Raw genomic sequence first — 16,454 nt, 5'->3', positions numbered from 1 at the left:
ATGGTGAACCTATGACACGCATGTCAGCACTGACACACGTAGCCATTTTTGATGACATGCTGCCGCATACCAGAGAAGTGTGGGGCCACATGCAAAGAAGGATGTTTTATACTCGGCACTTGGGGGAAAAAAAAAAATACCTACTCGAACAACATCTAAAATCTGTAATCATGGCGAAAACGCTTCCAAATCTAAGCAGCAGCGATAAAAACAATGTCTGCTCCGGCGTCCCTCACCCATTCCTCAGCTCCCTAGGGGTCACTCCTGAGACTCCTGCTGCATCCAAACACCACTCTACGTCCTCCCTTCATGGACCGAACCACAAGTACCCCCACAGTCTTCTCAGCCTTTCCCTGTCCTTGCAAACACAGAAAACGACATAATTGACAAAGTGACACCCACTGAGACATACACGTTGCACCGAGGACACTTTTTGTTTGATGCATACGGACCCCTCCCACTAGCAGCATCTAGACAGCGAAGCTCTGGGAATTAAGAAGCTCGTTTCATACCCGCCCCCCACCTGCGTGCCATTGGGTCTTCTCTGCTCCCTTCCTCGGACCCCCGGACCCTCCGCGGTAGCACAGGCGGCTCCCACCCACACGACCTGGGTTAACTGTTCACACGCCGCTCTGGACAAGAAAAGCCCTTTCCTCCTACCGCGCCCCCGGGACGCCGGAGGACGAGGAAATTGAGGCGGAGGTGAGCCAGGAGCCTCCCGCGGCGCACCCTCTCGGACCCCCAGCCGCCTCGGTTACCGACTCCCGGGACCGCCTGACCGCGTCCTCGTACCCGCCCCGCCCCGTGAGAAGCTGGAGGACTGGACATTAGACTCACCTGCGACCCAGCGCGCTCCGCTCTGCGCTCTCGGCCTTTCCACCCACAGAGGGGAGACGCCCCCCGCAACCTCCCTGGCCGTGGGACCCGTGTTCGTGTTCTGTCCCTGTCCTTACAAGAGTTTCTTGCGGGTCAGGCCTCCTCGGGCCCAGTTCCCGTGCAGACTGCTCGACTCTCTCTCATTCTGCACCAACCCACCCGGCTCCCCGACCCCACCTGCCTCTGAGCGCACGGTCCCCAAACCCCTTCCCGGAGCTCCTCGCTCAGCACCTCTCATGCACCCCCTCTTCCCGGGCCCCCGAGGACTGTCCCGTCAGCCTCCGACCGCGGGCCCGGTGCCCTCCCTTCTCGGCCTGGGCGCCTCCCGCCCCGACCTGCTCGGACCACGGCCGCGTTCGCCGGCGCCTCCTTAACGGCCCTCCCCTGGCGCAGCCCGGGCCCTTCCTCCCTCTTCCCGGGGCTGCGGCTCCTCCTCCGCCTCCCGTCACCTGTCACCGACCTGCTGCCTCCTCCTCGGGTGCTCGCGCTGCAGGTCACCGTGCCCTTCCCACGAGTGTCCGTCGCCGAGACCTCAGCCCAGCCGCGCTGTCGGGTGTCTCGCCCTCCCGTCTCCTGTCCCGGAACGCGAACGTGCAGATGCGTCCACGCTGCGCGCCTGGACTCGCGCCGCGGAGGGGAAGGGGAACAAGGGAGGGGCAGCGGTCCAGAGGAGCGTCCGGGAACCGGCCAGCTGGTGCCGATTTCCACGGCACCGCGAGACCTCGGCTGAGGAGGGCTGCGTGGCCGCGGCGTCCTGGGGGTGCAGAGAGCTTCCACGGGGCAGGAGAGAGGAACTGTCCCCAAAGTTACTTTGGAACCGGCTGACGAGGCTACTGTTTCTTTATAGGCTTTACTTTCAGAGCCGATATTTTGTTTTAACAGTAATTAATGTCGGTACCAGTACAGAGGAAGACACCACGTGTGTACCGATCAGCACACAACACACACATGATTTCCTGTGGCTCATGGCTTACGTGGCTAAGCGGGTAATAAAAAATTAAAGACTACCACTTTAGGTTCAGGCCTACCTGCTATGCAGGAGAAAGAACAGAAATACTGTCAGGAACAGACTCATATGATCCGGGACGCCTTTCTGGGAAGAAGTGGCCTGAGGCTGAAGAAATAAAGTGCAGAAACCAAACCCCGGCCGGGTGGGCTGACTGCACAGACTGGTGTCCCCGTCCACCCTACATGATGAGGGTCGCTCACGGCTCAAAGGGCATGCACAAGATACGACGAATATGAACACCAAGAAACTGCATGGAACAATGATTGTTTGTTTTCTCCCGTGCTCCTCTCCCAATACCCTATCTCTAAACTCAATGAATGAAATATAAGCAACAACAACACTACTTAACGTGCAGCACCATTGCTCTGCTGGTCCCTAACTGACTGACAGTCTTTCTGCCTCCCTTTCTCCTCTCTTCAGCGTTCACACACATCCCGTCCCCATACAGACGTCACCACAGAGGCTGCTTCAGTGCGCTATGCTGCCTCAGAAACTGGGGACCGGACCATCTGAAGCAGTGAGCAGTGTCTGGCAATCAAACTGACTGGACACCACTGTCCTGGGAGTTCCTGCCGGTGGCACGAGTGCCCCATGGGTCAGATGGGCAGATCCAAAAACCGCTGCCCACTGAAACCTCTTTAGACAACTGTCCTTGCCTCATAAATCAATCTTTCCTACTGGTGCTATGTAACTAATAACTGACATTCTTTATCTTTTATTTTCCACAATCCACCATCTACAGACCCACTTTTTATCATGGTGAACAAGTGCCCAGAAAAGAATCTCTCAGGTGACTTTAAGGAGACATGGTATCACTTACAGAATGCTTCTCATTCTTAGAACACTGTGCCTCGAGACTTCATTTCACTAAAAATACTAAAAGTTCTGTTACTAACTTATTTTTAAATTAACCTAAAACTCATAAAAACAGTTTTACCAAAAATGATGTCAATTTCCCAAGGATGTCTATAAATTTCTTAGAATATAAATGGAAACATCAACAAAATTTTTAATAACATGGTCTTATGTTCCCTTCAACAGTTGCAATAAGTGGAGGAACAGCCTGGTCAGGTGGTGATGCAGTGGATAGTGTGTGAACCTGGACTCTGAGGATCGAGATTCAAATCCCTGAGGTCACTGGATTGAGCACAGGCTCATTCAGCTTGAGTATGTGGTGACCGGCTTCAGCATGACATCATGGACATGAGCCCATGGTCTCTGGCTGGAGCCCTTCCTCTGACACATTCACAGACACTGCTGATGAAAAGTGCAATGGCATTTCCAAACTTTTTGCAAAACAGCAGCAGGGGTGGAAGGAAATATTCTCTTATGAAGTGCTATTTGTTCCCAACTTTCCCATGGGAGGGCAGCAGAACAATGTGTCCTATCCCAGTGACCCCTATTCAGGAGACGTTCCCCAAATGCCAAATGCAGAGCAGCATGTGTCAGAGTGCGACAAGGGATCCCACACTTGCAGACAAGAGGGTCCTGAGCTGATGGTTCCTGTTCATCAGACTAACAGGAGAAGGCGTGACACAAAACATGCAGCAGAGCCAAAGTCAGGACCCCACACACTCAAGGGAGGCTCTGGGGAGCACTGCGAGCCCCAAGGGAGGACCGAGGACTTCCAAGCTAAAGTTCTTACCCAGACATGGTCCTGGCTATAAAGACCAAAACCTAGAAACACATTGTAAAAATAGAAGGTCACATGAACTGAAATCTATGAAAACCTCAGACACAACCACACCAAGAAATGTAGCACACACCAAAGAAGCTGCCCTATTCACTTTTCCCAGGAAGCATATACTCAGGACAAAGTTCTCATCTCTCTAAACAAGGTGTCAGCAGCACAATAAAAACAGAGACGAAGAGGAAAGGATAGATCCCTCTGCATCAGCTGAGTCACACACAGTAGAAAGACACGCACCACTCCCCAATAAAGTACAGAGGGAACAAGCAAAGGAAGGCAATCAAAGTTACTGAATAAGTAACTAAATGACCTAATAAGTAAACAAAGGGGAAACATAAACAAATCAAGGGGAAAATGAATGAATAAAAAACAAGAAACTACAAAAGTGAATGAAGAATGACTACAGAAACAAATACAGCCACCTATCTGAACAGTTTCTGAAGCCAAGGCAAAGACCTAAGACAGAGATAATGGTCAGAAAGACCCAGAGGCCCAGCAAACTCTGCTGTTCCACTCTGGAAAAGGGAACAGAGTGACCCAAAGCACTCCTTCCATGTCCCAGAAGATTGTCTCCACGTCAGCACTACAGCAGTTTCGGAAAGTAGCAATGTCATGGCAATCAATCTCGAATAGCCTATTACTCCTACCTGTAAAAAAGAAACAGATGCTTTTGTTCTCTTGAGAACCTCGTCCGTTTTCACAGCTGCAGTATGAATCGTACACAGAATCAGCGACACCATAATCACTTCTTCACTATGTGAGAAACCTCAGGATTTGTTCATATTCACACAAACCGATACAAATGGCTGACTTTCTGAGAAAGAGCGCTATTCTCAGGATGTCCACTAGAGGGCACCAGAAATCTTTCATTTTTTTCAAGTGCCCTCCTCTTAGGCGTTTTTCTCAAGATTCAGCGTCAGGAGGCAGAGATCAGAGCATCAGAACAGATCACACTGTCAAGGACTACAAAGCCCTGTCATGGGCCTTCTGGTGCATGTCAGTAGTTACAAAAGAATGACCTCAGAAGGGGTACAGCCTGTGATCCCAGCCAGACAGTTGGTGGAAATCATTTCAACTGTCACTTCCACTCTGAGTCCTAGAAATGAATGAAAGAGGCACCACTCTTTTTACATGGGCAGAGAGAGAGACCGAGAGAAAGAAAGATGTTGACAAATAGGAAGGTAAACAAATAGGAAGCATCTGTTCTTTGTTGAGGCGCCTTACCTGTTCATTGATTGCTTTCTCATATCTGCCGTGACTGGGGCAGGGGGTTTACAGTACAGCCAGGAACCTGCTGCAAAAGCCAGCAACCTTGGCCTTCAGGCCAATGACTCTTGGGATCAATCCAGTGACCACAAAGTCACATCTATGACCCCATGTTCAAGCCAGAGAGCCCGCAGTAAAGCTGAGGAACCAGGACTCAAGCTGCATGAGCCACTGCTCAGGCCAGAGAGTGCGAGGTCTCAACCCAGGATCTACTGCATCTCAGGCTGAAGGTCTATGCAATTCACCACCTGCTATTATGGACGGGCAATAGCAGTCTTCATAGACAGGGTTAGGTGATCTTGGTGAAGAACTCAGTAGACACATCCTGCAGCCATGTCACTGGATCATGAGGGGGATAGGAAAGCATGCTCCCTGGGAAAACATCAGTGACACAGTACGACCACATGCTTCGACTGTGAGTGGACACACTACAGGAAGGCAGAGTACTGGATGATGCCACAGGACCTCAGTCCTGCACTTCTGAAGGATTACAGAGAGAACGTGGGAGCCGGCACGCATTCACCCTTAGAGGCTCACCTGCCCTAGGACATGAGCATTGGGTCCAGGAAGCACATTCAGGCAGACTTAAAGGGAAAGATGCACACCAACTGTATTGGGACCCCCCCACCCGAAGCTTTGGAATGTGCCGTCAGTGCACATCCTACTCCTCTGACCTTCCCAACACACCTCTGCAAGGAATACAGGGATTCCCTGTGATAACACTGCTATGTCCTCTCACCCTGTGCAGGACGCCCTGGACAAAGCACTAAAACTGCTGGCTATACACGTGTAATTCGCATTGGCTATGAGGAGAGGACTGGTGCCTCTCAAAGGTATCTTCATCCCAACCTCTCTGGACAGAGAAGACACCCTTCACTGCATTCCAGGGAGGTGAAATGATTGAGAGCTCAGGCAGGGGAGCAGGTCAGTGAAACCCCCAATTTGTCCTCTGGGTGGCAGCACTGGAGTAAGGAAACGGAAATGTGGATCCCAGTGCAGAAGAACTTGACCTCGGACGATCTTCGGGATCCTTCTTCAGCGCCCCAGTATTCAGCATATGCAAGCATGGGCTCCCTGAGAGTATGGAGGTGTATCTCTGACTCCTATGGAGTGTGGACACTTTCCCCCAAGAAAAACACCGCTCCCTTTCCCGCTAACCAAGGGCCAACATAGTGAGAACAGCAGAGTAACAGACGAGAGCACAGACGCTTCAAACAACATCTAGTGCTAGTGACCAGGAGGGGCACGGGGGACTCATACAAGTGTTGAGAGCTGTAGACATGAGGACTGGGAAATAATGTACATACCTCACAACTGCAGAAGTGAAGGTACATCCTCCCCGAGAAAAGTACTGCTCACACTCCCTTGACCCAGGGCCCCATCACCACACCTCAGGAACACCTCCTGTACTGAGAAAGACCTAAGGTGCCCTGGACAGTCATGCTCTATTTGCAGAAAGACAAGAACAAGCATTTATGAAAAATGTGCTTTGAACAACGAAAAATTACTACAGGATTAATCAGAAAAGCCTTTTGCAGCATACTCCAATGTACACTATGAAGGGGTTACAGTCTAACAAAATACCGATAAAGAACATGACCTTCAAACTCCTCGATACTTGGAAAATGCAAAATGAGACAAAGTCCCGTGGTAACACAACTGCTAACAGCTGTTGGACACATTTTACCCAGAAAAGACACATTGAACCAAGAAAGAAGGGAAGGGCTTTGCAGCACCCAGCACAGAACAGTGATAGAACACCTTGACTTCCACACTCAAGGAAAGCTGGGAGAAGCTGAAACATAGAATCAAGACACAGCATCTGGAACCCTGCAGATGGGAATGAAACTCTATTCCAAATGCTATATCACCCCCTTCTCTGATCAATAACAAGGTTGAAAGGACACATACACTAGTGCACCATCCACTCATCCAGGCCAAAGAAATCACACTTATCAACGTGAACAGAGGCTGACACACATATTTTACAGGCACTGATGGGACCTCAAACCACATCTTCTGTTAATGGAACCCACCTCAACGAACAAGACAAGTTAGGCACAGGTGGGGTAAATGGACAAACACTGCACCCCCGGAAACCTTCGGCAGGAGAGGAACTACAGAAAATATGAACAAAGTCCTCAAGCAACACAGAACACACATTTAAGCAAACAAGCAAACAGTGAGACAAAGGAGAAATCCGACAGGTGAAGCCAGGACTGTAACTCCAAACAGCCACCTTGATAACAACCTTTCTGAACTCCAGGTGAAAAAACAACACGAAAAGAGAACTCTGAAAGCCTCGTGTCTCTAACAAACCCAACACCGGGGTCATAAAAAAGGAAACGGCAGGGATGAGCACAGCCCTTCCAGGTCCTGGAAAACCAGAAAGGCAGCCGTTGGAGCAGGTACGACCTCTGCAGCCATCCCTTTCACAGTGACAGCTGCTCATTCTCCTCAGCACTTTATCATTTTTGGCAAATGGACTAATCAACAGAAATGTACTAGAAACGTACACACTGCAACTATTTTTCTGTTCCCGTTGATGGAGGAAACCTTAAGGCCTCTCTGTGATGTCAAAACCCAGCGCTAACAAATTGCTTTTATGTTCCCCGACAGTAGTGCCATCCCCAATTGGCACACTGTGTGGCACCCCTTTTCAGTTCCCCCGGGTGGCCTCTACTGAAACATTCTTTCAAATGTACACGCACCATGATGGCAAATGTCCAGTGTCACAGTGATCACACCATTTCCAAAACATGGGGCCTCTGACAGCAGCTCTGGGTCATATGAAATGACGAACAAGCTGTGACACACAACCAGCACCAGAACCAACGTCAGAAAGCCACACACACACCCTCAGCCAGAGGTCGTCACCATCCGACCGCAAAGAGGTGCCCAGACATGATACAGAACATGAAACCTAAAGTGAAGATGGAACAGGGCAGACATACATCAAGCCCTTCTTACCTGGTTACATCCATCAGAACTGAGTTCTACACCACCCACGGACCACACTCTGAAACACGGGACTCAAAGGCAATAGCAAAGCAACCTAGGACACCCGACACCCATACTAAGCATGCACAGATGACCTTAAGCCGCAGTTTCCAGAAGGAAAAACCCACTGCTGTCAGCAATACCCCAGAGGCAAAGCAGACAGACCACCCAGGTGCTCTGTTCAGGGGAGCACTCAGATCCTCCTGCTGTACACAGACCCAGGGTTCAGTGAACAGCACATAAAATAAATAAATAAATACATACATACATACATACATACATACATAGGGGAGGCAGTGACCCCACGTGCAGTTGGAAACCTTCACCAACAGTTTTTGGTACCATGTCAGAGACACCCTGTGAACATGGAAGTCATTGAGCCTCGACATTCCCTCTCAGCCTGCACCTTGACACAGACAAGACCAGCACACTGAACACAGAGATCGCTTTCCCTAAAGAAGTAGAACCCCTTCACGTCCTCCCACCTACAGCACCTTCAGAACACAGAAGCGTGACAGCCCTCCATCTCCATCTCTCATGACCATCTCTTCTGAGCACGCAGGGAACAAAGAAGAGCCAATTATTTTCCTCACTACCTTCTCCTCTCTGTGTCCTCTATGGATGATCCCATCAGAATGCCTAGGTCTACACCAGACATTCACCAGCTGAAACACACTAATTGAAAACCCATATATGCAGACAACTACTGGAAACAGCAAGTCATTATACCTACTGGGAAACATGATGAACTGACCTAACAAGCTCAGAAGACATAGAGAAAAAACAGGCAACATGCAGGTACAACTGGAGGCCAAAACAGGACTTGTGAACATTCCACAGGCCAACCCCAAAACCGTAAGACACGGGAGGCGAGACTAACAAGCCATCAAACTGCTGCTGAGAATGCCAACCTAAAACGTGAGTGGACTTCAGCAAGGCCGTCTCCCTGCAGCAGACGTTTGTTTTTTTTTTTTTGGCATTTTTCTGAAGCTGGAAACAGGGAGACAGTCAGACAGACTCCCGCATGCACCCGACCGGGATCCACCCGGCACGCCCACCAGGGGTGACGCTCTGCCCACCAGGGGGCGATGCTTTGCCCATCCTGGGCGTCGCCATGTTGCGACCAGAGCCACTCTAGCGCCTGAGGCAGAGGCCACAGAGCCATCCCCAGCACCCGGGCCATCTTTGCTCCAATGGAGCCTTGGCTGCGGGAGGGGAAGAGAGAGACAGAGAGGAAGGCGTGGTGGAGGGGTGGAGAAGCAAATGGGCGCTTCTCCTGTGTGCCCTGGACGAGAATCGAACCCGGGTCCTCCGCACGCTAGGCCGACACTCTACCGCTGAGCCAACCAGCCAGGGCAGCAGCAGACCTTTGGATAGAGATCTGTTACAGTAGCAGGAGTAGCACTCATGGATGTCATCTCAGGCTTCGGCCCAAAAACTCAGCTGTCAAGCACAACAGAGCACACAGAATACAGAAGTGTCACTGTTGCCACAGTGGAGTTATCTTAGTAGAAAGATATGTCTGAAAGAGAAAGAAGCAGAATATTCCCTATCTCATGACATCATCAATCATAAAGGAAAAATAACTTGAAATAACTTCTTCTCATGGCCGGAAATACTGACATTCACATACATGCAGAATCCACCAGGTTGGATATAGGTCAGAACTTCCTCCTATCAAGAAAGAAACGTCCCTGAACCCTCAGTGATCTGTGAGCTGCAGTGATGATCCAGGTGAGCATCGGGAATGACAGAGGAGGAGGGAATGACCCAAGTCTAAGACATTCATGTAGATGGCGCCATGTTTTCTACAAAAGAGTCACAGAACCCACCGACACAAGGCGCTGACACCTGCAGCAGACAGACAGAGGTGGAGACAATGAGAGACAGTGATGCCTGCAGCTACCCGTGTGGCTTAAAGGGTCCTTGCAATATGACATCAAAAATTTAAAAAGTTTCCCTTCACTGGTGCTATTCCCAGAATGCCCATACGATGGCAGCCAAAAAAGCTGTTTTTCTCCCACAAGGGACCTTGTCTCTGGTGTCATACGGAAATGCAAACTCCATAGCAGTGTGGCTTATAGTGACAGAAAGAATAACACAGAGATAAGAGAGTATGCTTTCGTACCACTTCTGAGGTAACTAACTCGATGAAGAAAGGTCAGCAGAATCAAGACAGCATAACCGATGTAAAGACTCCAGACACATATCCTCGTCCCTTAATAATGCTGCAAAACACACTCAAAGTCGAAGAACTTCGCATTCAAAAATGATACCCAGACACCATCCAGATCAGGAACCGGGAAGAACAGAGGAGAGATGGCAGAGCAGGATATTAGACCTTTGTGCCTGACTGCAAAGCCATTTACCTAGGTACTTATCAGAAAGCAATCAATGAACAAGGAAGGTACCATAACGGCCTGACAAGGTGGTGCCACAGTGGATAGAGGATTGGACTTGGTACATAGATGACCCAGGTTCAACACCCCAAAGTCACCAGCTTGAACGTGGGATCATAGACATCACCCATGGTCACTATTTTAAAATGAAGCTCACTAGCTTCAGCAAGGGTCACTTGCTCTGCTGAAGGACACCCCCCCCCAATCAAGGCACAAATGGGAAAGTAATCAGTGAACAACTAAGGTGACACAACGAATAATGTTTCTGATCTCTCTCCCTTTCTATCTATCCCTATCTGTCCCTCACTCTGTCTCTCTTTTTTTGTGTCTGTCAAACAAAAAGGTGCCAAAAAGTACATTGAGGCTTCTTTCTATCTCCCTCCCTCCCCCTCACCTACCTTCCTCCCAGGTTCTTTGTATCTCTATATCTCAGAAAAAAATAACTAACAGAAATATATTCAGTGCATCAACTACAGAGATAGAGAGAGAGTGAGAGAGAGCCAGAGAAGGAAAAAGACAGGAACATCACTCTATTGCTGTATCTTCCCTTACCGTGGAGAGAACTGGCAACCAGCTCGCTTTCAGACAATGGTCCAACCGAAAAGGCCAATAAAAGTATCATTTCCAATGCAGACACATGTTATAAAATAACAGAACACAATTCTCTTAACATGGAAATGAATGACTGTGAAAACCCTGTCTTAGAAGAAGCAACACGAAAGAGAAAGACTCCACACTGACAGCAGCCTTCCAGAGGTGGGGGCAGGTTGTCCCCGCCTGGCTGCAAATATGCAAATAGAACACTCAGCCGCCGGCGGAAAGACAGGACCACCTGGGACGTCAGTCACCACAAGGAATCGCTGAGGGTCCTAAAACTCACTGCCCTCACTGATGGGCCGGAAATCCAATCGGGAGAAAGTATCCTGTAATGCGACTACAACGAAGTGACCTTCACATTCTGCAGACCACTGACGATGGACCATCCTGTGCCCAGCTTAACCCTACAAATTACTCTCAAAATCGCCGTGTCATGGAATACGGCAGCCGTGGACGGACTTCAAAACACAGAGATGTAACGAGGGTATCTCAGACTGCAATGCCATCCAACACAGAAACTAAACGGAAAACCGGAATAGACAGCCGTCTTCACCTAAAACAACCTACTTTCCTACGACACTACAGTCACCTCCACTAAAGACACCGCGGACCACGTGTCCCCGAGGACACACCCTCCCTGCGATTCGCAGCGTGTCCACGGGAGGGCAGCACGGAGCCGCACGGCCGCCCATTCTCCACGGACCTCACCCCGCGGGGAAATGAAACGGCCCCGCGGACCTCAGGGTAACAGTCCTCAGCATCTTTCTTCCCGTTGCACAGACTGTGGCCATCGGGAACGTATTCACGTCGGAAGTCTCTACAGTCAGCACACGTAACACGCTTCAAAATAATGCCACAGCCTGGAGCAGTGGAGAGAGCGACGGACTGGACGTGGAGGACCCAGGTTTGTAAACCCTGAGATCGCCGACTTGAGCATGAGCTCATCTGGTTTGAGCAAGGTCATAAGGTCGATGGCTTGAGCAAGAGGTCACTCACTCTGCTGTACACCCACCCCCCATCAAGGCACATATGAGAAAGCAATCAACTAACAAACTAAGGTGCTGCAGTGAAGAACTGACGCTGCTCATCTCTCTCCTTTCCTGTCTGTCTGTCCCTGTCAGTCCCTGTCTCTGTCTCTGTCATGATAATAATAATAATAATAACAACAACAACAACGCTGCAGTGTGCAAGCCACTTCAGGACAAAAACAAATCGAAGGGAAGGAAAAGGGAGTGGCCCATGCCCACACCTCAGGGAGGCCGTGCCCTCCTCAGTAGACGTACTTCCCAGAAGAGCTCAGCATTCCCAACTGTCACCGCCTCCTGAAGACCCTGGAACACTCCTTCCATTCCATAAACAGGAACATGAAAGAAACAGACCCACAGATGAGCATTCACTGCACGACCTGGCAGGCCTTACCTATCTGGTCAGGTTTCCAAGCAAGGACATCCTCCGAGCAGCACAATTCAGGTCCACCGCATACACGACTCTTGATGTTCCAGAAAGTCCCAGGACAACGTCCCTCACCAATGAAAAGGGAACGAGACTCTGCACGAATGTGTCATTATGATTCCTTTCTTAAAAAATTTTATTTATTGATTTTAGTGAAAGACGAAAGGAGAGAAAGAGGAACATCAACCTGTTCCTGTGTGTGCCCTGACTGGGGACCAAACCGGCAGCCTCTGTGCTTTAGGACGATGCTCCGACCAACCAAGCTATCCAGCCAGGGCTGGCATTCTGATTTATGATTTCAACATATCTTTTCTCTGCGGGGGGTGGGGGGGGGGACGGGACTTCAACCAAGTAGTAGTATTTATAATACTTCTTTATTATAAATTCCTGCTGTGCAGCCTAGGTGCTTTAATATATGCCAATCTAGGACAGGATAGTTCTTGAAGATGGTCAATCATTAAATGCAAGAAAAGTAAAAATTGATACTCACTCTGGCTCTGTTAAAGTTATTAACAATTCTTTATAAAGTAACCACGGGCAAAGCTTGTATCCTCAGCAGTGTTTTCCCAGGAAGGTTGTCCACTCCTTTTAGAGAGAGTTCAAGGGCATGAATGGGAGGATACGATGGACACTGGGGTCCATCACTAAACAGAAGGTGGACTTTGTGAACTCTGGAATCAGCCCAACTGTAGATGAGTGGATAAAAAAAGCTGTGGTACACAGTGGAATACTACTTGGTTGTAAACAAAGAAGGAAATCTTACCTTTTGTGACAGCATGGATGGACCTGGAGTGTATTGTGCTAAGTGAAATAAGCCAGGCAGAGAAAGACAAGTACCATACGATGTTACTTGTATGTGGAATCTAATGAACAAAATAAACTGATGAGCAAAACAGAAAAAGAGGCAAGGCCAAAGGGAACAGAGGGACAGCTGTCAGAGAGAAGGGAGACTGGATGAAAAAATGTGAAGGGATTAGTTGGAAAAACAGAACATGTAACACACAGACACAGACAACACTGTGGTGACAGCCAGAGGGAACAGGGATGGGGGAGGGGGAGCAGGGCTAAGGGGGTGTGGGGATGGAGAGAGACTTTGCTTGGGGCGATGGGCACACAAAGTGTGTGCAGTGTATGGTTTTCTGAACCAATGTCACCTCAATAAATTCAATAACAATAAGTAAATAAAGATATGTTAGGCAGGAAGAGCAAGTAATTATTCAAAGAAGAAAAACTCAAAGAGCTTAAAATGTGATTAGCTTTGCAGATAAGAGCAGGCAACACGGGGACCATGAATTTCTGTAGCAGCCGAGCTGAGTCCATCATCCAGGGTAACAGCATCTAGGAGCTGATGGAGGGGAAGCCTTTGTCATTAGCCCAGTAAAGGTCCCTTCCAGCTCAGGGCACACAGATAAAGGCCTCTCCCTGCAAGTCTCACCAAGACAGTCACAAGGGTTTTATGAGGTCCATAGGACAAGCAGTCTTAGAATTGCAGAGACAGTAGTGCCTCAATCCAACCTTGCTTTAAAGTCACAGGAACTTAGCTCAGTGGGGCTGAGTAGAGCCCAAGGTCGCCCAGAGGGTCACAGAATACAAGAGTAGAAACACCAGGTCTCTCGCTCGCTCTCCAAGGCTTTCCTCCCCACACTGAGGTTCGTACAGCCCAGCAAAGCCGAGGAGAACCTACTGGGTGCTGGGAGCAGCTCGGTGCTGAGGAAGTAGTCACAGCTTCTCCACACTTACTGAGCACCTGACTCAGGAATCGCACGGAACTCCTGAGTCTCAGCAAGGTCTTAGAAAACCTCGGAAGCACGTGCATCTGTCCAGGTGAGGATGCCAAGCTTTGTACGGCTGTGGCAAAGTCAGACACACAGGGACGGGTCGAGCTGGGGTGCACCCTCAGCGTTCACAAGCCAGTTATGCTAATGGCTGTCAGCCGAGAACTCGGGAAATTGTGTGCACCCATTTATATAAACAAGTGAACATGTTCAGTGACCTCTAAACCTGCCCCAAGCAGCCTTTTCTTCTCATGTCTGCATGAGAGCAAGCTTACAAAGCTTCTTGTGTAAGAAAATACTCAAAGAAGCGGTTCTATATTTTCCCAAAGCTGGAGCAAACTTGACTAGTTTCCATAAACTTCTTTTCCCTGAGAAGGGTGCTGTGGCCATTGCTGCATGTCAGTGATTAGGGACCTGCATCCTTATTTGCTGCAAGAGCAAAGGGCACCACAGCTCCAGCACTGGGGATGCAGTTCCCCTGCGGAAGGGCCATGGTGATTGTGGCTGATGTCTGACTGCTGTCCCCATCTCCATGTGGTCTGAGTGGGTGGTCTGCACAGCCGCTGTGCTGTGCTGTGGGCTGAGACACAGGAATTGGGCCGCTGCAGGGGGGGGCACATCTACCCCACGTTCCCCTGGGGGGTGTCAGCTCACAGCCTGTGCTGTACACGCTTCTTGCATCCAACATCTGATCAAGTGTCAGGAGACAGGGTGGTGACTTTAAGCCTTGAAACAAGGGATCAATGCAAACAAATGGAGGGAGGGCATTGCAGGGCCATGTTAATGGGTTGTCTGAGAGCTCGGGGGGGGGGGGCAACTTTATGTCCCTGCCGGGCAGGGACAGCTCATAACCGCTCCCTCCACTGGCTCATGGTAATCGTTGCTGTTCTGAGCTGAGCGAGGAGCAGTGAAAATGGATGAACAGTGTGTGTTTATGTCCTTCCCATCAAACCCAACACTGTGAACACGGGGGCACAGAGCTGACAGCAGCTGACAGATGCCGCCACAAACAGGCACGAGCAAGGTCAAACCACAGCGGAGGGGGCACTCTGGGTCCGGAGTTTCCACCAGCCTTACCCTCCCCTTCACCCGGGACTCCGTCTAATTAAGAAATAGACTTTTCGTGCAGAGGAGAGGTGCCCCAGCAAGTCGCACCTCTTTCTGGGCTGGGCGCCCCCTCCAGGGACCTCAGGGCGCCTGCACCCTCAGCTCCATGAGATCGAGCTCAGGGGACAATGTCCCACGTCTCCACGATTCTCACACACAGAAAATGTGCAGGCTGCGGTTAGGGCGAGGCAGGTGAGTGCACACCTGGTTCCAGAAAGCTCAAGAATAAGATTCATATTAGCCTGCCCTGTGGTGGCACAGTGGATAAAGCGTCGACCTGGAACACTGACTTTGCCAGTTCAAAACCCTGGGCTTCCCTGGTCAAGGCACATATGGGAGTTGATGCTTCCTGCTCCTCCCCTCTTCTCTCTCTCTCTCTCTAAGATAAATATTAAAAATCTTGAAAAAATGAATAAATAATATTTTAATGAAATCCTTATTGGAAATCAAGGTCACAAACTATGGCCCTGTGTCACCACCGGTGTCAGTGACTGCAGCTCTGCTGGCGGCAGGGCCAGCGTGAGGCGAGACGGGCAAGGCCAGGCCGCATCCTGCGTGTAGTTACGTGTTTGATGTTCAGTGTACCATGGATTTTGATGTCAAAGAATTACGTGAAAGCGATATTCATCTCAAGCTTGCTGTCGCCCCGACCTCCCTGCCTCGCTCTCCTCGCCCTTCTCCTGCCCCGCAGAGCCACGCCCCACCTTCCCCTGGTTCTTCCACTGGAACTCGACACCACTGAGCTCTACTGCTCACAGGTGCTGTCCTAAGGATGTTAACACCCAGCTCACCATGGAGTTCCCTGCTTGCTGTGTAAAGTGAGCACAGAGAAGTCAGGTCACCTGGCCCAGGTCACACAGCAGTGAGGGTGTGAAGCCTGGTGGTCTGCTCTGTGGGCTCAGCCACCACCGCGTGCTCCCATGCTGATGTTCTGTCTCCTCTTCCCCACTGCTGAATATCTTCTTTCCACTTTCTGAGCGACTGCTTAATCCATTTTACCCAGATGTTATGCTGATAAGTCATTTCCACTGTAAGGCAGATGGCTCTGTGACCCACACCACTAAGTGCACTAACTGAGAATGCAATAAAACTTGTTTTTCTAACTGGCGGGATTGGTTTACATGGTGAGATAAATATTGTGCTAAGAGCAATTCCCCGCACACCAGGGGGAGAGAGTTGTTGCTGCACTGGGCTGGTGAGGAGCACGCCGCACCCCTTCCCGGGACGCTGGGACCAGAGGCGCATGGTCATGGCCTCTCTGTGAAAACCCAGACGCTCTGTTT

This window comes from Saccopteryx leptura, unplaced genomic scaffold, assembly GCF_036850995.1.
Source record: "Saccopteryx leptura isolate mSacLep1 unplaced genomic scaffold, mSacLep1_pri_phased_curated manual_scaffold_49, whole genome shotgun sequence".
Lineage (NCBI taxonomy): Eukaryota > Metazoa > Chordata > Mammalia > Chiroptera > Emballonuridae > Saccopteryx > Saccopteryx leptura.
Note: the sequence above shows the minus strand (reverse complement) of the source record.